This window comes from Triturus cristatus, chromosome 11 (genome assembly GCF_964204655.1).
Source record: "Triturus cristatus chromosome 11, aTriCri1.1, whole genome shotgun sequence".
Lineage (NCBI taxonomy): Eukaryota > Metazoa > Chordata > Amphibia > Caudata > Salamandridae > Triturus > Triturus cristatus.
Genome location: NC_140594.1, coordinates 925,099,826 through 925,122,843, shown reverse-complemented (window position 1 = coordinate 925,122,843; position 23,018 = coordinate 925,099,826). Strand labels below are relative to the sequence as shown.

Here is a 23,018-nt window from a genome sequence, read left to right as displayed (position 1 = left end):
TGGTGGTGGATTACTTGACGAAAATGGGGCACTTCATCCCCTGCAAGAGAGTCCCTACGGCCGGGGAATTGGCGTCACTACTCCTAAAGAATGTGGTACGACTGCATGGATTACCTGGGGTGATCGTGTCGGACCGGGGGTCGCAGTTTACTGCACAATTCTGGAAGACTTGGTGCACTGCGCTGCATGTTAAGACCGCCCTGTCCACCAGCTACCACCCTCAAACGGACGGCCAAACCGAGCGCCTGAACCAAACGCTCAAACAGTATCTGCGATGTTTTGTGGACCAGGGCAGGGAAGAATGGGTCAACTTGCTATGGGTTGCAGAGATAGCCTATAACAACGCCACTCACAGCTCCACACAGTCATCTCCGTTCTATAGCAACTATGGCCAACATCCCAGGTTCTTGCCATTTCTACATCCGTTCAGAGAGGACAGGATTCCCGCCACAGCGGACAGGGTGGCACACATAAAAGACACATTGATGCGCTCAAGGGCTGTCCTAATAGAGGCCAAGAGAAGATACAAGGCTGCGGCAGATAGGAAGAGAAGGCCCGGGCCACTGTACCGCACTGGAGACTACGTCTGGATATCCACAAGAAACATGAGGTTTCGAAAGAACAGTGTGTTCCATCCCAAGTACATGGGCCCCTATCGAATTACCAAGTGTATGGGTCCCGTGAACGTGAAGGTGTGCTTGCCCCAGTCATTGCGGATACACCCTGTCTTTCATGTATCATTGCTCAAACCAGCACCCTCCAAGCCGTCTGGGACACCTCGGCCGGTATGCGTGGAGTCGGAGGTGGAGTATGAAGTGCCGGGCGTACGGGCGTCCAAATGGCGCAGGGGGAAGCTGTGGTACCTGGTTGCGTGGAAAGGCTATGGCCCGGAGGAGCATTCATGGGAACCGGCTGAAGGGGTTCATGCTCCGCGCTTGGTCTCCTTGTTCCATCGGCGTTTTCCTGCCAGCGCTGGACCCGTGGGGAGCCGCTGAGAGGGAGGATGTACTGTCAAGAATTCCTGTCATACAAGGGAAACACGCCCTTATGTAAACAGGAGAGCTGTTACATAACTCAAGGAAAACACGCCCTTATGTAAACAGGAGAGCTGTTACATAACTCAAGGGAAACACGCCCTTATGTAAACAGGAGAGCTGTTACATAACTCAAGGAAACACGCCCTTATGTAAACAGGAGAGCTGTTACATAACTCAAGGAAAACACGCCCTATAAAGGGAGGAACCGGGAGGTACAACGCTGTCGGATATTGTGTTCACACCGACGTACCTGCTTCGTGAAGAGCAGTGTTCCGGAGTGGTGCTCCAGTAAGGCAAGAACGGAGGTAGGTCGAGTCGTTACTCCCTGGGCCGTGTCTTGCCCCATCGTCACCTGTGAAGGACCCGGAAGCTCTACCGGTCAACCATTGAGCTTCGCTTTTTGACTCGGCTGAGTCCAAGCGCAGTGGCGCTTTTGCTGGTTGGAGTCGTAACTCCCAGCCCGACCAGAGACACAGGGACTGCCAGCTGTAACGCACACCAGGAGGTGTTTGCCGCGTTACAGACTCGGAAGTCCACAGGATCGATCGAGCGGCTGCTCTCGGTTCAGTCTTCTTGCTTGTGATTGGGGTATCGGTGACGCATCACCAGGAGGTGACTCCGCGTCCCGGTGCAGTCTGAGGAAGAGGTTGAGCGGCTGCTCCCTTCAGGTAGAGACCCCGGCTGGGTGTTTCCCTGACTCCTCGATTCTCCCCAACACTCTTCGTGCCCCTCACAGCCTACCGATTGGCATTGTCGGCCATTTCATTTCTGCCCTCTGTTGGCATACGCCGGGACCGGCGTATATGCAGAGGATGGTTAGGACCATCCGTGCTGTGGGCTGGTAACGTACTTAGCCTGGAGGATTCCAGTGACTATAACTTGTTTATTCTTTGTATTATATTTGCCTTCATTAAAACAACTAACCCTTCACTAGTGGTTTCGTGTCTGTTAAACGATCCTGAGACGTTCAGGGCGTTACAGTTACGGCTGCATGTTGGCTATCCAGCTTCCTGAACATCCAAACACCGTCTTCAGTTTTGAGAGGCTGTGAGAGGATTCCAGCTTGCCTTAGGAAGGAGGGCTCTACATAGGAAGGGGGCAAATCTGAAGAAATGCAGCTTTTTAACAGCGAGTCTCCTTCTAGAAAAGATGAGATCTCCTGCAAGACCTTTCACTTGGGCCTCTATGCTAGTCGAGTAAGCATTAGTCAGTATGTTATGATTTAAAAGAACGAGAGACAGGCTTCCCTACCCTCTAGAACAAGCATGGCAAGGCACCTGACCTGTTGTTGCTGTATCAATGATAAAACCAAGATTCACACACCTGAAGAATATTGTGTTTAGATAAATGTGAAGAATGTTGGTTTGCTTCACACCTCTAGAGGATCTTGATCAATAATCTAATACAGGGAAAGTGCTTCTTTACACTACCTGTTCCAAGGAGCAATTATGAGGTAATCAATACTTCACATTTGGGGCCAATATTGACAAAAGGCATGTACTACTACCCTAGTTGTAGCACAGAATGGCTCAAATCTACTCCATACAAGCCTTGGAGTAAGTCACACCACCCATGTACTGCAAGTGAATCACATCCAACCCAAATGAGGCAGTGAGTACTGCTATCAGTAGACAGCTCAAAACTTTAAAAAAACCGTAAAAATAAATTAAATACAAAAATTGGCAAATGATTTGACACATTGCATAAACAAACATGCAAAACAGTGTACAAATCACATTATATGAATGTGAACATAACTGGTGCAGATATATATTTAATTGCATATATGTAAATTTATTAATTAAAAAAACAAGACTCCTCTCACACCTAGCATTACACTAAGCAGACTCAAGACACATGCACAAAATACACTCACACATACACACTCACACATCAGTAGTAGTAGTGGTTCTTTATTCGATCAAAATAGAGATCATTTACAAAATTGTAAACAATAATCCTCCTAATAAATGACATTATACAATATTGAAATAGAAAGCTCACATTCACACACACACATATATACTGATGAACAACACAATTGTAGCTGATGTCTGGTACTCACAATGACAAGCAGCAGAAGAGGACGAGTGTGGAGCCCAATGTTTGGGCAGGATGTATATCTATGCTTCCACTTGTAAGGATTGTCTCATGTGCATTATTTACCTCAGATTATGTCTGTTTCCCTATTCTTCTCAAGTAATTCTACATGGTGTAGAAGATATCTCTGATTATGATAGGCAAAATTACATTTTTGAAGTTTTACATCTAAAATACACCAAGGAAGCTGCTTGTGGTAGCTTTATGGTAGTATTTTGAGTTTTATGTGTCCCACCACTATTGTACGAGGATAGGGCACATGTTCCTATTGCAAAGTAGGAATCTCCACCCAGAGTTGCTGAGTTGCATTTATGCAAAAATGTATACCTAGTAATAGGTGCAAATCTTGAATATGTGCAAATTCCCGCTCATAGACTTTGGGGCATATTTATAAGGGCCTTGTGTCACGCTTGCACCACTCAGTGTGGTACATGAACGACACAAAGCTTCAAGTCATACTTATGAAGCCATGCAATGCCACTTTGCGCGGCTTTGAATGGCTTCATGAATATAGAGTAATGCAACGCACCTCAAAATGCTGCGTTGTATTACTTTGTGTAAGGGACGGGAGGGGCTCCATGGGTGGTGCAGTCTTTGTTCCCACACATATCCCATGGTTTTTGACGCATTCCCAGATTTACCATACCTGGAAATCCTGGGAATGCGCCAAAAAGATATGCCTCCCCAGGTGAAGCATAACAAGGAGAAATATGTTTATTTCTCCTCGTTTTTTCTTCTTTCTATGTGTCCTGCAGAATGCAGCAAAAAAGTACACCTATTAATAGGTGTAAATCTTGAATATGTGCAAATTTCCGCTCATAGACTTAGGGGCATATTTATAAGGGCCTTGTGTCATGCATGCGCCACTCAGTGTGGTGTATGAATGACGCAAAGCTTCAAGTCCTATTTAATGAAGCCATGCAAAGCCACTTTCCTGGGCTTTGAATAACTTCATGAATATACAGCAATGCAATGCAGCACAAATTACTGCGTTGCATTACTGTGTGTAAGGGAGGGGAGGGCATCCATGGGCGTTGAAGTCGGTGCATATCCCATTGTTTTTTAAGCATTCCCAGATTTACCAAACCTGGTAAACCTGGGAATGTGCCAGAAAGATATGCCTCCCCAGATGTGGCTTAACAAAAAAAAATATGTTTATTTCTCCTTGTTTTTTCCTCTTTCTATGTGTGCTGCATTCTGCAGGACACATAGAAAGATGAAAATGCCTTCATGGATTGTTTTTGTGCAGGAACTCAAAACATTCCTGCCTACAGGCTCCCTTGCACCATGGTGTAATGGTGCCTGCATTGGCGCTAGTATGCCAAAACAGTACATGCACAGGGGTTAAGGACAGGAATGTACCGTATTGGAGAAATTCGTTGCATCCCTGCCCTGTGACACAGGGCAGTGAAGCAAGGTAATTTGCTGCACTGTCCTGCACACCATTCCCAAAAATATGTCACTTAATCTTTATGATTTAGGTAGTTAGGGTTAAGATCTTTTTTACACAAAAGAAAAACAATTTTAACATGACTGTCACATAGGAGTGCTCATGGATGTGATCATCATAGAAAGGTTCTTCTTTTGCCTTAAGAAAAACATTAAAGATGCCATATTTTAATGATTTTTCTTTGAAAAACAATAACCATTCCGAGATGGCCAGCGCTCGCATGCAGGCACTCAGCTTGGAATAGCTTCAAATACATAAAATGTAGTACCACTTGGCATTGTCTTTTGCACACCATTCATTATGTTGGCTTTTCAAAGTTCTGATTCAATGTCACTAGAAAATCAGCTGTGCAGTGCTGCTACCTGCCTCTGACGAATACAACAGCAGGTTGTGATGTCAGCTCGACAGTGCTGGTTATGTAAATCCTTTGGAGGTAGACTATTTTAAAAGTTATGCAAGGTTATGGAATTAGCAGTTTAAGGATGCAACTCATTCTTTCAAAAAAGTAAGAGTAAAATGCTCTTTGATGGGGGACAAGCACCAAAAAGGAAGGATAGCCATCAAATTGGGAGCAAGGGAGGGAAGCAGACAAGAAAGCCATCAAATCATGAGCAAGGGGTGAACAAACCCCTATCTAAGTCTATGTAGAATACAATAGGTCTGGTATTCCAAAAGACAGATGAAGCTGCCAGTAATCGAGACCTAAATCTGAAACTCTACAAAGGTGTCTTGAAACTAACACACAAACTTCTTAGGTCTGATTACATTTGTAACAACCCAGACAGGATCCTCTCAAAAGTCATTCCCTCTAAAGCACTGTGCGACTCACTAAATGATTATTTCATTGAAAAAATTACCACCATTAAAGCCAGCATCCCTAAGCAGCCCTCCTTGTAGACCGCCGTCCCCATGCACACTAACAATTCCATACTTCGCTGCTTCCCCCTATTAGCATCAAGATATTTCAGGAGCTCCCAGTCAAAGTTAAATCAGGAGCCCCTTTGGACTGCTGCCCACCTCACATACTCAAAGACTGCCTATCAATCCACCCGGGCCCAGCACTCACGCTACTGAACGAATCACTTTCGTCCGGTCAAGTTTCTACAGCATTCAAAAAAGCTATAGTGGTCCCCCTGCTGGAGAAACCCGGAGCTGACCACACACTTCTGTCTAATTACCGCCCGATCTCCTTGCTCCCGTTTCTGGCAAATGTGCTAGAGACTCACGTAGCCAAATGCCAGTCCACCTTCCTGGAAGAATCTAACTACCTCAACTCTCATCAGGCAGGGTTCCGGCCGGCACACTCTACGGAAACTGTTATCCTGGCTGTTTTGGACCCTCTTCGTCACAATGCGGATAAATGCTCCCCTCAAGCTCTGGTGCTACTGGATCTCTCCGCCGCCTTTGACACGGTCGACCACTCCATCTTGGTCGACCGTGTCAAACAAGCAGGCATCCAAGGTGCGGCGGCTTGTTGGCTCACCTCTTTCCTGGAGGATCAGGCCCAGGCCGTCCGCCAAGACCACTTTTTGGCCCCATTGCATAAAACCAAGGGGCATATCATCAAGGACCGGCGATAATTATCGCTAAGCGCACTTAGCACTAGGATAATTATCGCCGGCTAACGTAGATTTTTATCGCTGAGATAGCGTGCTATTAGCAAAGCTTATCTCTAAAGCGATAAAAACCCTAGCGCTAACTGCCAAACGTGAGATTATCGCTGGAAACCCAGCGATAATCTCACGAAGTTTGGCCTTAGCTTGATGATAGGGCAAGGCAAACTTAGTCACGATATCCACCTTCCATAGGATATCATGGCTAAGTCAGTCCTGAAGCAGGCGTAAGGAAAGTAGCGATAACAGGGTTTATCGCTACTTTTCTTGCCGCTTTGCTTCATAGCGTGGGGCTTGATGATAGGAGAAATGTCGCTTAGCGACATTTCTCCAGTCATGTCAGGGCAGGAACGCCCACTTTGCATCTCATTAGAGATGCAAAGCTGGGCGTTAAGAATTCCGGTGCTAATGCAAGGTTTCACGCGATAGCGTGACCTTGCTGATTAGGCGATAAAATTATCGTCGCTTTTCGCTCGAAAACGGACGCAAAAGCGGCAATAATTTTTTATCGCCTCACTGCTGATATGCCCCCAACTGTGGCGTCCCACAGGGCTCCGCTCTTTCTCCCCATTTGTTCAATCTCTACATTGTTCCCCTGATTCAGTCCCTTAAAGATAGGAATGTGACGGTCTATAATTATGCGGACGACCTGCAATTGGTGTTCTCGGTAGATAACTCACATAGCTCCATCACTGAATTTTAGGCCACCATGCTAGATATTCAACAATGGATGGACCATAACCACCTCAAGCTAAACCCCGGTAAGACGGAGGTTGCTCTTACTGGGGACAGCCATATGTTTTGGGGCCCACACTACTGGCCATCGGAGCTAGGACCTCCACCCTCCCCCTCCCCATCAGCCAAACTTTTAGGAGTCACCCTCAACAGTGACCTGTCACTGCAAACTCAGGTTGGTTCGGTAATTTCTAAATGCTTCTTTCAACTGAGGAAAATTAAGAAAATACACTGCTTTCTCACACAGGAAGCTATGATCCAAGTGGTAGTTGCCACTGTCCTATCGCACCTGGACTACGCTAACTCTGTGTATTTGGGCATGCCAATCTATCTGTTTAAACGGCTGCAGATGGCCCAAAATCAGGCAGCCAGAATGATCCTTCGCCAACCTAGATGGCAGCCAGCTACCCCTCTGCTGAAGAATCTACACTGGCTCCCGATCCCTTAACGCTGTGCTTTTAAGGTGGGTTGCCTTATATTCAAATCCCTGCACGGCAATAACCCCAAATTTATTATCAGCCTGATACTCAGGCACACCCCCTCTCGGAACCTACGTTCTGCCCACCTCTCACGCCTCACCATCCCTGCTTTCAATCGGGTACGTCAAGGAGGCCGAAGATTTGCCACAATAGCCCCTAGATTGTGGAACCTCTTCCCGCTGGAGATCCGGTCCTGCACCAATCTATTGCAATTCAGGAAGTCCCTTAAAACGTGGCTATTTGCACAAGCCTATAATTAAAGCTGTTCATTGTTAGCTCTCAGAGCCTTCATAGCACCTTGAAACCACCCGGTGTACGCGGGCTTTCCAAATCATTATTAACATTAACATTAACATTAACAATGCTGAAGCCAAAATAAAATTACACACTTTGCAGTTTCAGGTGAATGCCTGCCAGGAATGCAAAATGTATGTTTTTCCCCCTTAATTCAAGATCCTTGAAATACAGCACCTCAAAACCACTGATATTTAAAACCAATTTCCACACTTGCTATTTCCAAACCAGAAATTAAGTCAGCTGACACTGTTATAGACGTGATATTGGGGTCACATATTATCCCTGGCACTGTCCGCTACCCCTTGCAATACCTGGCCATAAAGGGGTCAAACGCAAAACCAGGAAGAGAGCACCTCAAAGCCATTGCTATTTAAAACCAATTTCCACACTTTTGCTATTCCCGAACCAGAAATTCAGTCAGCTGACACTGTAGACGTCATATTCGGGTCACCTATTATCCCTGGCACTGCCCGCTACCTCATGCAACACTTTGCCATAAAGGGGACAAAGGCAAAACCAGGAAGAGAGACATTCTGCTATGCAAAATGGTCCAGGTGTTTAGTAGCTGCTCACAGCATAGCTAGTGTTAGACTATTGATTACAGTTGCAAGTTGCATATGTTACAATCCAAGGTGTCACCTAGCAACACAACTTTAAGGACCCAGCCAGCCACAGCAAGATCTAAGAAAGTAGATGCATTTTCTCAGCGGACTGGGAGACCGTTGGTTGCATATGCTGCAAGCGTCAATGTTGTAGCTTTTCTGCATAACACTCACTCCAATCTGTGCTGCTGCTAATTTGTAACATTGTAGCCGAGCAGTATGGGATTCATAAAACAGCATAAGAATGAAAACCCTAAACTGTATGTGCAGACTAGGAGCTGTAGATGTTCGGGATTCAATAAGGGGAGATATTGGAGGGGGAAAAAGCATGGTGAAGAAATGGATCATGGTTGCCTGAGGCCAGGAAAAGAGCACATAGGGAGAAGAAATTGAGAGAGAAAACGTTAGAAGATGAAAGGAAAAGGGAAGTCAAAAGGAGAGAAAAAGAACGGAGAAAAGCATAGAGGGGGAAAGTAAAAAATGGTTTGGCATCAAGAAAGCAATCGTGAAGAAGCAAGTAGAAAAATGTTTAGGGAGAAATGGAGGGAAAAGAGCTTTGGACAAGCTCACAAGAACAACGAGAAACCGCAGAAGGTAGGAGGGCATGGAAAATATGAGAAAGTACAGATTGAAGAATGTGGAAGTCATATGGCGGTACCCTCTGCCGAAGACTCTCTTACTCAGCTGTAGTACCCTCTGCCCTGTACCTCTCCATACCCATCGCACTTGGTTGTTCTTGGGTACCTCTGCCACATAATGGCACCCCCGCCTGTACCCCATGGCCTTGTTGATTAGTTCATGCACAAGTCTGGTCATATGGGGTACCCCCTACCATGTATAAGTTTGTCCTGGACCCCACACCCCTTTCACACAGTGGTTCTTGCATTGGTCTGCCCAGACACGGATATCCCTTGCTGTGTATACATCGCCATGGACCCCCATGTTGCCCTCACCTGGTTGTTCATGCACAGGGCTGGCCAAACGGTGGTGGCACCCCTGCCATGTACACACCTGCCCTGCATCCGCATGCCTCCTCACCTGGCTGTTCTTACCAAGGTCTGCCCATATGCTGGTGCCATCCCCACCCGCATCAGCACATGGTTGTAAAGAAGTAGATGCCTGAGATGAAACAGGTGAACTTGCCCGTGGTGGGGTCATAGTGGTTGCCCAGATTGGTCAACACGTCATCACACACATGAGCAGCACGTAGTCCTTGTGCTGGCACTTGAGTCCGATGTAGACGTGATCTTGGGCTCTGTGCTGTAAGTGACAGCACTGATGGTCCCCCTGCATTGAGCCGGGGGTCCCCGGTGGGCTTTGCAGCCCCGGGCAGCCAGGCTTGCTGCGCTCCCCTGGTGGCCTTGTTCCCCCAGTGGGCCCTGTGGCCCAACTTTACTCTTGTGGCCTTGGAAGAAGGTGGGCAGGGACTGCTGCAGCGGGTCCGGGGGCTGGCAGTGCTGGGCGCCTGCCGGGTCCCATACAAGTCACAGATCATGCGACAGGTGCCCAGCATCTTGTGTGCTGAGGGGTCAGCTAAGGTGACCAGCACCTGGATGAGGATGACCAGGAGCAGTACCATGACCACCCCCAGTGCACCGGCCACCACCAGCCTCTGCTGGCACACCAGCTAGCTCAGCACTGCCCTATCCTCCGGAAGGCTGCTGTGGACCTCCTCAGACCCATAAAAATGAGCACCAGCTTTCCTAGAGGGAGGGGCAGGGGCGATATAGGATGTCCCTGGCAGTGCAAGTCTTTGGGCACACTCTCCATTCTGTACCTCAAGCGTCTGCTCAGCAAGGCACACTGTTCCCCTCTTAGACCTCTACCCCCTTTGTGAGCTAATGGCAAAGGAAAGCCAGATTTCGGTTAAGAGAGAAAAATACAATCTTTAAATTCCCCGCTCCTCAAGCACTGTGGCAGAGAGCGCCTAGCAGCCTACTGGTACCACAACATCACTCACACTTTTATGCACTAATCACCATTGAATTTCTGCCTAATTTTTTGCAGAATCTGCTAGTTCTGGTGAACTTTCTCTCTTCCGCTGTCTTCCTTTTTTTGTCAGCTGCTGGGGGGACTCACTTTTCCTCCTCTATGTGTTTTTTGCCAGAGTGAAGAAATAGTACAGATAGAGGACACTCCTTGAGAGAAGAGCTGCTGCTGGGAGGGAGCACAAGATCCCTGACCACTCCCACCACTCTTGCGTCAAAGGTGTCTGTGGGAAACAGACATTCTTGGGGGCACCCTGAGGAGGGAAAGCGGAGGTGGAGACCTGAGTAGCAGGTCAAAGGGGAGTGGTTTATTGGCAAAATTGGAGACAGGGAGAAGGATGTAAATAGATGATATGTACACATGAAAGAAGAAGGTATATAATTTAAGGAAAAAGATTTAAGCAATAGTGAGAAATCGTGGGATGTGAGAGCGAGGGCCACTGATCGGTGCTCCTACCAAGCCATGGCAAACATCAATGTACCAGGGGTGAGCACACCGGGACATTGCAGGAGCCGGCCCTGGGGGATGGGTGAGGTAACAGAAGATGTTGCTGGACCCCAAGGACCATCAGCAGCCAAGGGGACTTAATCATCTAACCAGCAGCGTGCCAGGAGGTGCGTTTGCAGAGTGGTGGAGAAAGGGAACAGGGCCTCCAGCGAGTTGCTGGCTTTTTGTTTTGTTTTTATATTTTTTAGGTAGGAGGATTGCGTGCCCCCCTTCCCTACACCATTTTGGACCCTGGAGACCCCATTGCCCATGGCCTGCAACTTTAAAAAAAAAAAACCTCTTGGACTATATTCGTCCCCAGGGGCCTGCCCCATTAAAAAAAACATCCTTTGAAAAAAGAAGTGCTGCATGGCCCCCCTGGTCCATTTTCGGCCCGGGTACCCCTCCCCTGAGGCCCATCCTGTAGTTTGGCCACCCAGGACATCCACATTTTCAATGTTGTGGACTACGGGGAGAGCGCAAAGGCCCCGCAGTCCCTGCCAGCTCCCTGTCTCCTGTCGGAGCTGCCATTGCTTTGAGACCCAGTAAACTGCTAACATGCAGCTCCCTGGATCTCAAAGCAATGCTAATGTTTTCTTGCTTGCGTTACAGCGGGCAGGGAAACAGACATGCTCTTCTTCCGGCAAGAAAGATCATTTTCTGCTCTTGCTTGCTGAAAGCAGAGCTGAGTGTGTTATGGCTTGGCTAGAGCGGTGCTCCCACCAAGCCATAGCAAACTGTAATGTTGTTGGAGCTGGCCCCCCTCCTTTAGTCTTTTAGGGTCTGCCCTTGGAAGTCCGGGAGGAGGGGCCACACTGCCTACCTCACATTTTAGAGTTTTGCTCTGGGAGGTGGTGGTCCCTGGGGCCATATTAATGTAATTAGCCGGGGAGGTGGCGTTCCCCAGGGTTGCAGGCGTGCCTAGTGGGCCCACCCGCATACATAATAAAAAGTGCCCTGAGGAGGTGGTGGGTCCCTGGGCTTTGATAAGCCCCAGGAGGGGGGCCCTGTATGCCCTCTCCTATATTTATGGTATGCTGTCGAGACCTGTCTCACCTGGTGGGTATTAAAAAGCAAGCACGGAAGCCTGTGCTCGCTTTTTTTTTAAAAGAATCATGAATTCTTGAATATTGAGATTTGGCAGGAAATTATTTTAAAAAAATGCTTTTATGCCATTGTGGGTTGCCAGGGCTGCACTGCTTTGGCTTATTTTTCAGTAATTCATAGGACTAATTCGAAAATGTACTTTCCCGCTGCAGTGTGTTACTTCCTGAGTGACTATATACTATCAGTTCCACCTTTAACAATAAGTTCACATTTTCAGTTTTGCAACCACGTAACATGTACGTTGAATGTAAGTGACTGGTAGGTCATTCTCTTTGTTCTCGAATGCTGTGCGTGATACAATTTTATTCATAATAAGATTAGTTTAAAAAGCAAATAAAGGCTAATATGATCTACAGTCTGTATGAAAATATAGGGCCTGATTACAAACTTGGTCGACTGAGTTACTCCGTCAGAAACGAGACAGAAATTCCATCCCACAAATTGTAATATTATATCCCATCCGCCAAGTTCGTGATCAGGCCTATATACATTAGCAATACGGTTTGAAAAAATCCCTAAAATCAGCACATGTAATTGTTCATAACTTTTTGTTACATTATATGCCCTTTACGAAGTGGACTGCGGAGCTGCAAAGGGCACAGTGAAATTATAAATACTGCTTTAAGGGCCCACTTCTGTCTGGTGTCTATGAAGAACCTCTTAAATAACATTTCAACATGATGCTGGGATAGAGGTATGGTTGTGGTTTGAGACGTGGCAATGGAGAAATAATGATAGAGGCAAAGAAAGAGTACTAATGAAAAATTGTGATGCAATGAGAAAGAGAGAGGAGAAAGGAAACAAAAAGTATAGTGGTAAAATAACCAGGAAACAAAGAAAAAAAGGAAAGGTAGAAAAGCAGAGAAAGAGTTCTTAACCCCTTCAGTGCCCATGACGAGATAGTCTCGTCATGGAGCGCGGTTGCGCTGTGCCCATGACGAGACTATCTCGTCATGAACCCCGCCCGCTAATGAAACGCCCGGCACAGGGCGTGGAAAGGGCGGGGCACTGAAGAGGTTAAGAGCAGACTACCACTTGTTTACCAACACATACGTTCTGTCAGACTCCCTCACTTTGCTCAGCCAGTTGGCCTTCATCGTTTCACTCACTCGGTGTCTTAGGGGTATGGTCAAAACGGGTATGTTTCAATTTTCTGGCTACTCCATTAATATGTGTCCACAGTTCATCTGACAGAGGAGACAAAAACATTGCTTTAGAAGCACATTACTTGTGGAGAAGTTGATGAAGAGCAATGTGAACAGTTGCTGAGAAGCAGTACTAAGACTGCTGGTGAATGGTCAGTCATCTTGCATTTGTCAGATTAATTTAAAAGTCAGTCCATTCTCAAGGTTGTCTGTTACATTTCAAGCTTCAAGGAAATAAACAGCCAATAATTTTAAGAAACCGGATCATCATTGGAATGGGTACCTCCCCTCTTTAAGGACTTAACTTAGCATAATGTGTGAAGTATTCATGCAGTACCAAAACCGTAATGAAGTAGATATGCTAGCCAAAAAATCCCAATCCAAATGATAAAAATAGAGTAAATTTAATGAACAAATGTCAAAAATACAAGAAGGGTAATTGGAGATATGATTTTTAAAGTTTAAATAGGCCTGGGCTAAAAACTCTTCTTTGTTCATGGAGTTTGAGGAATTGTGCAATTCCATGCTCTGCAGAGAATGGGGAGTTACCGATAAACTCCACACCTCACTACAGAGCAGAGTTTATTTCCGTTGGCGCTCTCCAAATGTTGTTTTGTGCACGTCTGGATGCGATGAGAAATTTGTCAGGTGCTCACGAGTGCCTATGAGATTTTCTAGCTGCCTGCGAGCTCCTGCAAGATTTTGCAGCCTGTGCACGGCTTTAGTCCACGACAGCGGCTTCTGGCACTTCTTTTGTGTCATACGCAAATGTGATTGAGCATGATTGACTGTGGCTGCAACCTAGAGAAGATACTCTCCTGGAGTATTAGGTAAATCTCCCCAAAAAGACAATTTGGAGTTAAAAACCTTCTAAAATGGACCGTTCGCGTTGTTTCTTTTGTGTGTGATGCCTTTTTTAATTGTACTTTTTTTTCAACTTGGAGTAAGTGCCCCATCTTCCTGTCCAGCAGCTCCTCCCAATGCTTTGTCCACCTCTTGGTCACTTCTCATTTAGTTTGGGGCTGGAAGGATCACTCTGTGTGTCTGCTGCATATACACCATTGGATTTGAGGACTTTGTTTTTGTGATATCACAAGCAAGTTCAAAAACTGTTGCATAAGGGTATTGTTTGTTTGATAGAGGGCATACACCAGGATTTTGTGTGTACTTTTATTCAATTTTAAAAATGTATTGTGGTGGATGGCCTGCAGTTTCAGTAGAGGCCTTATTATTTTTTTGCATGTAATTTTTCTTCTTTTATAAAGAAAAAATGTTGCATATTTCAATACATTTCTCCATGTTTTTATCAAATTAGCAATATTAATTCAATTTAGTATGTGGCCTAGTCTGTTTCTGTGGTGTCTGTTGAAATGAAACATTATTTAGGTCATTGATACCTTGGATTCAATTTCAAAATGTGTCTTTGGGTGTATTTCTAATTTGTTTTCTGCAAACAGTGTATAGGTGGGATAATATATTTGATGCCGTTGGAGGATGTGTATTATTGTAAAAATCTTTAGCCCAGTAAATTTTTGTTTTCGGCATTGGTGAATTAATACTGTTTTCTCCTGTGTTACCATGCCTCCTTTGCCTGACCAGTGTGTATGTGTGTTTGCCATAGGGCACCATTTCTCTTTGTTCCCCATGCCATGTGGCCAGGGGCCATTTTTTTACATGGTCAGTGTCCATAGGCTTGAATGTGTTCTTTGTTTTTCTTAACTCCTGCTTGTTGTTTGACCATGTGGCTGGTAGCCATTTTGTGTAGGCAACCCGTGTACTTTTGTATCACGTCATTCTACGGGACTTTCTAAAAAAAAAAAGATTGAGTCAGAAACTTACTGCCCACCTGCAGATTAATCTGCTTTCATTTCAGCCATTCTTTTAAAGTCGAGGATCATTCAGAATGATAATAACATGCCAGTTAAAGCACTCATACAGGAGGTGCCAACACAATGGAACTCTACTTATTACATGTTACAAAGTCCGTCCGAGCAGTACAGAACGATCATTTGAATATATCATGCAAAGAGGGGATGCAACAGTGAAAGGTATGATCATTGAGAATGGACCAATGGGGCCTAGTCAAATGCCTGACAGAGATGCTTCTTCCTTTTGAGGTTTTCTCATGGGAAGTCAGCAAGGAGAACAATACCATAGGCCATTATGGCATCCTGTTGTTAAAGGAGATGTCTGAAAAGTATGCAGGTGTGGATGAAAAAAAGATGCGCATGAGTTGGTGGAGAGCTTAATTCTTTGATTACCTGTTAATAAATGGCTGTTAAGAGACATCTTGTCATCCAAACATGACATCTGTGCCACAATTCTTAATCCATGGTACAAACATTTACTGGCCACTTTAATTCCTTAATCAGACGGGGATGTTTGAAACTAAAGGACGTGGTTAGCTGAGCAAGACAGTGACCCAGAAAAAGAGCGGCTGGGAATTAGAGGCCCACTCCAGGGCACAACTTCTGAGGTTCAGGTTTCAACTTCCATAGAGCCTGAGGTCTGTGCTGTTGGTTCACTGAAGCTAAAACTAACAACAAGAACACCAGCAACAATTGGAGCAGGAGCATTGGCCCCAACATCTCCATTTGAATGGTTTCTAAAGGCAGGGCTTACATCCAGTGCAGAGGTGAACGCAAAAGAGGTCAAGCAAGATGGAGCAACAGAGACTATTGAGAGAACGGTCCAGGCCTATCTGGATGAGCCAATATACGTCTATCTTGATAAAAAAAAACATTGGTGTATTGGTATGGGAAGAGGTGCAAATGGCCAGTGCTCAGCAGGCTGGCAATAAAGTATCCTGCTTGCCCAGTAGCCAGTGTGTGTGCTGAGCATGTGTTAAGTGTAGCTGGTGTAGTTGTCACAGCGAGAAGTACCAGTCTCTCACCCCAAAATGTGGAGGGATTAACTTTATACTACAGAATTACAATGTACCTAAAGTAAGAAAAGAAGAGGTTTGGGGTGATTGGCCAGACTCAAGTCATGGTAGTGTGTTAGCTGACCAACTTATGGGTGAACTATCTGAGTTTGAGGACAAACTCTACTTCCCTGACTACTGAGTAGGCCTGGGCCACCATATATCTTTCTATCGCCCATCTGCTTTGACAAAAAAAAGAAAAAGAAAAAAAGGATATAGCTGGGGGAACACTATATTATTTTTGTTTGTTTGTGTCTCACTGAATAATGCAGTACCACTGTTTTAGCCACATGTGTAGCCAGATTGGACTTGGACCAGTGTGCAGTGAAGAAGCCTCCCCCAATCCCTTAAAGGACATTGGAGAGAAAATGTCAGCCTCTGTCCCATGCCTATCCTTTCTTAAATACCTAGCAATACTGGCCAGACCATTTGATTGACAAGACTGGCAATGTGTGTTTCATGAATCAAAAAGGGTCTGCAATGTACCACTGTGCTTGAATTGCAACAGGTAAGTGATACACTAATGTGTGATATATGAGTGATTGTTGCTTGTGAGTGTTCAGATGATTCATGTGGTGGCAGACAGTGAGAGTGGGAGCTCAACCATAATCATAAAGCTTGATTGTGTTTGTGATGGTTTACAATGTTGGTGGCCTAGTGGAGATCATTATTTCCTGAAGGTAATTTTCTCCTTCCCCTTTCACACTTAGTGAGATTTGTTTGCCGGGTCAACACTGCTTTATCTTATTTTTCACACTCCTCAAATACCTGACCAGTCTGTTTAGCTGACAAACACAAATGTAGTCTACACAAAAAAGACTAAATTTTTCTCTTGTTGTTCATCAACAGCATTGCACTACAGGATAGTCTCTCACATTTGAGTATGGACTGCAGTCGGGACGGCATTTGACATATTCGTTACTTGGAGCCAGGAGGATGCTGGAAGGACTCAGGGCGAGACTGCTTCAACAACTGTCAGAAGAAGGAAGTTATCAACTTCATGGAAACCAACATGGTGATGACTCTAAGAGGCCTACTCAAATCTGGTGAGAGGAGCGTTGATTACTTGATTTGTAAAATGCAATGCTGCTGAGTGTATGTGCTAGCTTGCTCAAATTTGGAACTCAGTGATTGGGTGGGGGCCTGTAGTTATAGGTAACTGGAGTCAGAAATGTGATGTTGGGGGGGCGTGGCTAGGCGCCGAGGTGAATGGCCGCCTGATCCCGGAGCTCCGCCGGGACCGTTGGTGTCCCACCGAAATCCGGACCTAATCCGCGCTGCGGGGAGTGCCCTTGTAGCTCCCCCGGCTCCCCCTGACCCAGTGCCCAAGAGGGCGGCTCGGTGACCCCAGGCGACGCTCGCACGACCCAGGAGGGTGGCCGCAGTGGTTGGCGGCGGCCGGACGCCCCGGCTCCGGAACTCTGCTGCGGCTCCCGACGCCACTTGAGGCCCCGGCGTGGGCCTGCCCGCTGACACGCACAGAGCGACGCCGCCATAGGAGAAAGCGGTGCATCGCGAATCGGAGCCGGAGATCATCGGCTTCCTCGGAGCAGGTGCGGGATCGCGCCTGGGGCCGCGACGGACTGCTTCCCTGGCCGAGAGGAGGACGCCATTTTGAGGCCGCGACGGAGCGGAGGGGGGCCTGCCGCTGAGAGACGCCCTGCCCTACCCTCCGGTGAGACCTCGGGACGCGCCTGGGGCTGTGAACCGCCTGGCTGCCCGGAGGTGAGACGGACCGCTCTACTCTTTCTCGGACCCGGCTGGTGGCGGCGGAGACCCTCTTCCCCCTCTCGCTCCCTGGCAGAGCGCTCTGGGCTTCAGCCTCCGTCCGTTGACCCAGCCCGGATCAAGGGGCGCCTGGGCGATGCGCAAGGAACCACCAGTCGTCCTAGAGAAGGTGCACGCTCGTGACTGGGGCTGCGGCGGAGTGACTCCCGGGCATAGAGGGGGACGCCATTTTGTGGCCACAGTCGAGCAGAAGGTGGCCTGCTGCGTGGGAGCGCCCGGCCCACTCACCCGGTGAGGCCCACGGCCGCGACTGGCTACTGCGTACCGCCTGGCAGACTGGGAGTGGGACGGTGTACTGTAACGGATTCCGGGCCTCCTTTGTGGCGGCGGGGGTCTCCCTCCCTCTGTTGATCCTTGGGCGAGAGCGGTGGGCCAAGGGCTACGTCAGTGAAAGCTGGTCGGACCTCAGGACACCTCGGTTCTGCGGAGGGCGGTGCCGCCTGCGGCCCACAGGGTGCCCGGACCGCCATGCAACCCAAGACTGGAGCCGCAACGCAGGCCAACAAGCTTGACCAATATACAGTAGCCAAGGCGCCACCCCCGGCGGAAAGGGCTCCGAAGGATGATGCAGACCCCGCGGACCCTTCCCTGAAGTCCATCATGGCTGCGATTCAAACCCTGGGCACGAACTTGGAAACCAAGATGGACAAGATCACTATTGAAGTGGCCCTTCTCCGAGCTGACCTAGGGAAAACCACTGACCGATCCAAGACTAATGAAGTCGACATTAAGGCCCTACAGGACTCGGAGAAGCGGCTTGAGGGCAGGGTGAACGAACTAGTACACCAGCACCACCTAATGGCCCTGCGGCTCGATGATCAAGAAGGGAGGGCTCGGAGAAGTAATATCCGCGTCGTGGGGGTGGCGGAAGGCCTTGAAGGAGACAGTGTGGAGCTTTTCCTGGAGGATCTGATCCTACGACACCTCAAACCCAAGCGTCTCTCGAAGCTCTTCACCATTGAGCGGGCGCACAGGGCCCCTATCCCACGACCCAAGCCTGGAGCCATGCCACGGACGATCATAGCCAAAATTCTGAACTTCCGGGACCGGGACGCAATTCTTCAGGCGGCGAGACAGCACGGTGACCTACGATACGAGGGGGCCACAATCCGGTTCTTCCCCGACTTCACGCTCCAGGTCCAACGGGAAAGGCGCTCCTTCCAAGGGGTCAAGGCGGCGCTCCGCGAGCGTGGGATCAAATATATGATGTTCTTTCCCGCCAAATTGAAGATCATCGTTGATGGGCGATCCCTCTTCTTCACCACGCCGGAGGCGGTACAGGAGTGGCTGGATGGGGGAGAGGCGACGCAGGACTCCCGGAGTGGAGAACTACAGCGGCAAGATGCGGGCCTGCCCGCCACGGAGTCGGCGTCAGGCCTGCCCGCCGAGTCAGCGGTCCTGGCGTTCCAGGTCCAACAGCCCCCGCTGGGGCTCGTCCAGAGAAGGGACGCCACGCTGAGACCACGAGCAATAGCGCTGGAAGACATCGGACTGTAATGTATACCTCACGTGCCTCTATTTTGAGATTTGTTAACTCTGGGGTACTCTGGTCGCCTCACTGCCTCCATGGGTGGCTTCCCTCCATGGGTGACTCCGTGACAAGGGGGATGAACGAACTGGGACACCACGGGCGGGCGACCACAGGGGACTAGCCCACGAACTTCCCAAATTGAGTTTCTCGGTGGGTTCACCGGGGGGGGTGGGGCGACAGGCGCTCTGCTAATTGGGGTGGTGGGTAGTTCTAGACCCACGGAGCAGGGGGCAGGGTGGGGGGAGTTGTTTTGGGATGGGGGGGCCGGGAGGTCGGGGCCAGCTCCGGGAGGGGGGGAGTTGAACGTCCGGCCGGTTGGGATTGTTGTCATTTGTATGATTTATCATTGTGGGGTGGGACCCAGGGAGGGGTGGGAGTTGGGGATCCTTTACGGTCACGCACATTATTCTCACATAACGAATGCCCGGGTGGTGGGACAAGACACCCTCTTACGACACAGCCATGGCTAGACGGTGGGAAAAAAGCCTTAAGATTCTCAGCTGGAACGTCAACGGTCTAGGGGACAGACTCAAGCGCACTATAGTTTTGCAGTTCCTCAAACGGCACCAGCCAGATGTGGTGCTACTGCAGGAAACGCACTTATTGGGTAATGTCTGTTACGCCCTAAATAGATATGGGTACACTCTAGCAGCGCACTCAGGTTTCACCACTGGATCGAGAGGAGTGGGTATACTCCTGCGCCGCTCGCTGCCCCTTCATGTAGACACCACCAAGACCGACCCGCAGGGCCGCTTCACGGCTGTGTCGGGGCGCTGGGAGGGCCAGGCGCTCAATCTTCTTTCAGTCTATATCCCCCCAGGCCTACAGGCCCGGACCTTTGAAGACCTGGGCTCACTCCTACTATCGCTACCCGAGGGTCGGCTCGTTCTGGGAGGGGACTTGAACGCTGTGGCGTCGGGAGCCCAAGACAGATTACCATCTAGAGACCTGCCCCAAGGGCAACGGTGGCTGCCGGACTTCCTCGAGTCTTTCGGGCTGACGGACGTTTGGCGCCTACTCCACCCCACTGAAAGTAGCTTTAGTTTCTTCTCCGGCGCACACCACTCCTTCTCATGGCTGGACTACATCCTCACCCTGCTCCAGCACGACATGGCGGTATTGGAGGCCGAATTCCTCCCCAGGGGTATCTCCGACCATTCACCGCTCCTTGCACAGATTACATTCGGAAGTAGGCGGGAGGGCAGCACTGCGCCAATTAATCCCTGGCACTTGAAACACGAGGTCACTAGAAAACACATATCCACTTCAATCACGCGCTACTTCACAGAGAACGATGGGTCGGTCGCCTCCCCTGCCACCCTGTGGGAGGCGTTTAAGACTGTGGTGCGAGGCGAGGCTCTATCGGCTATCGCGGCTCGGCGACGGGAACGTAGCCAACAGACCGTAGCGCTAGAGGAGCAACTTGGGGAACTAGAAAGGGAGGCACCGACTAGCGGCGACCGGGAGCTCAGGCACGCGATGCAGCTTAAGGCGGCGGAGTACAGAGCGCTGGTGTCCCAGGAGGCCCAGACGGTGGCTCGGCATAGAATTGGCAGGATATATGATCAGGGGGACAAAGCCGGGAAACTTATCGCCTGGCTGGAACGGAAACAACAGGCCAGCAGGGTGGTGCCGGAGTTGCGCACTGAATCGGGGAGAGTGCTCACGGAACCCCGGGAAATAGTACAACAGTTCGCCGACTATTACCGGCAGGTTTACAGGCGAGAGTCGGACAGGCCGGAGGAGGACTCCATGGACCTCCTCGCGGACATACGACTGCCTACTCTCTCGGACACAGATCGGGAGGCTCTTGACAGCCCGCTTACTGAGACTGAGCTCCAGCAGGCGATAGGGGACCTCCGTCCTGGCAAAGCGCTCGGCCCGAACGGCATACCCATAGAGATCTACAAACTCCAGCCAGACGTCACCAGTAAGCACCTCAAACTCATGTTTGAGTGCAGTAAAACACTAGGGCGGCTGCCCCGGGACCAGCGGTTAGCGACCATAGTGGCGATCCCGAAAGAAGGTAAACCCAAAGACGCTTGCGCATCATACAGACCCATCTCGCTTCTAAACGCGGACCCTAAAATACTTGCCAAGACGCTGGCCAATCGGCTTAAGCCGGTGCTCTCGTCGCTAATCCACCCTGACCAATCGGGATTTATGCCCCACCGCAACACGGCCCTCAATATTAGGAGACTGCATGGGGTGCTGGGGCAGTGCCACAGTCTTCAAGAGGACGCGGTGGTAGTCTCGTTGGATGCCACAATGGCCTTCGACACCCTGGAGTGGCCCTACATGTTCGCAGTCCTGCGCAAGCTGGGCTTTGGACCCCAATTTATCGCTTGGGTGCGATTGCTGTACGCGGAACCCCTGGCGCAGGTGCTGGTAAATAATAAGGTGTCTGAAGTATTCCCGCTGGCCAGAGGAACTCGACAGGGCTGTCCCCTGTCCCCCCTCCTATTCGCCCTTTCCCTCGAGCCGCTCGCGGCCTGGATAAGACAGGTGGCCACCGTGCAGGGCATAACATGGGCGGAGGGATGGGAGGATAAGATATCTTTATATGCCGACGACATACTTCTCTACCTCTCGAAGCCGCGGGGGTCACTGATCGCGGCGCTGAATATATTGGACAGTTTCGGTCGCAATTCTGGCTTCCGGGTCAACTGGGCCAAATCGCATCTATACGTCCTCCGCGGGGACCCTCCCAGGCTCCCTGATTCTTGCCCTATTCGGGTGGCAGAGGACGGGTTTAAATATCTCGGAGTGTATATCACTGTTGACAAGGCTCTGCTTTACGAACACAATCTCAAGCCGCCGCTCCTTCGGCTTCAACGGGAGGCGAAATCCTGGCAGCATCTGCCTCTGTCATTGTTGGGCAGGGCAGCCCTATTTAAGATGCTCTCGCTCCCGCGGTTTCTATACGCACTTCAAAATTACCCGCACCTGGTCCCAAACAGCTACTTCCTAGCAATCGAAGCTGCGCTGCGCGACCTCCTCTGGGCCGGGCAGCCCCGAATCTCACTGGCCAAACTGACACTGGGGTGGTACGATGGGGGAATCGCTCTCCCCGATATTCGCAAGTACTACTGGGCGGCCCACCTATCTGCAATCAACCAAGGGACATACGGGGACGGGAATGACCCGGCTTATGGCATGGATAGATGGCTGCTGCCCGGAGGGAACTACGAAATAGCACTCTACTCTAGACGGGGGGCGCGCAAACTCACCGGGCCGACACTGCATTCGGTACAGCTGTGGCACATCGCACAGAAAAAGCTCGGATGGTCCGGAGTCCTCACGATGGCCACGCCACTATGGGCCTCGGAAGCGTTGGGAAATCTGCGCCGCACCAAAGGATTCCGCAATTGGGATCTTATCGGCATCTCTCAAATCAAAGACATGTGGGGACCTGCCGGGGTCCGCTCATTCGCCCAAATGCAGGAAGCCTACGAACTGGCAGATGCCGAATACTACAGATACTTGCAGGTGCGCCACTCCTTGCAGGCTAACATCCCACAGGAGGTCAAGTTGCCGCCAGCCTCCCCGCTCGAGGATAGACTGCTTGACGGACTCCTCGCGGAACATGCCATATCCCTCACCTACAAAAAACTTGTTAACAACCCCCCAGACCTGCTCCTTCCCCTCAGAGACAAGTGGGTCGCCGAAGGGCTGGAAATAGATGACGAGGAATGGATGCACGCTTTGGCTTTTCCACGTGAGGTCGCGATATCGG

General features: G+C 49.3%; 1 pseudogene; it reads right to left on the bottom strand.

Moving 5' to 3' along the window:
• Positions 1–9,141: 9,141 nt before the first annotated feature.
• LOC146785623 (complement C1q-like protein 3 pseudogene) lies at positions 9,142–9,892 on the bottom strand (annotated as a pseudogene).
• Between the last annotated feature and the right edge of the window lie 13,126 nt (positions 9,893–23,018).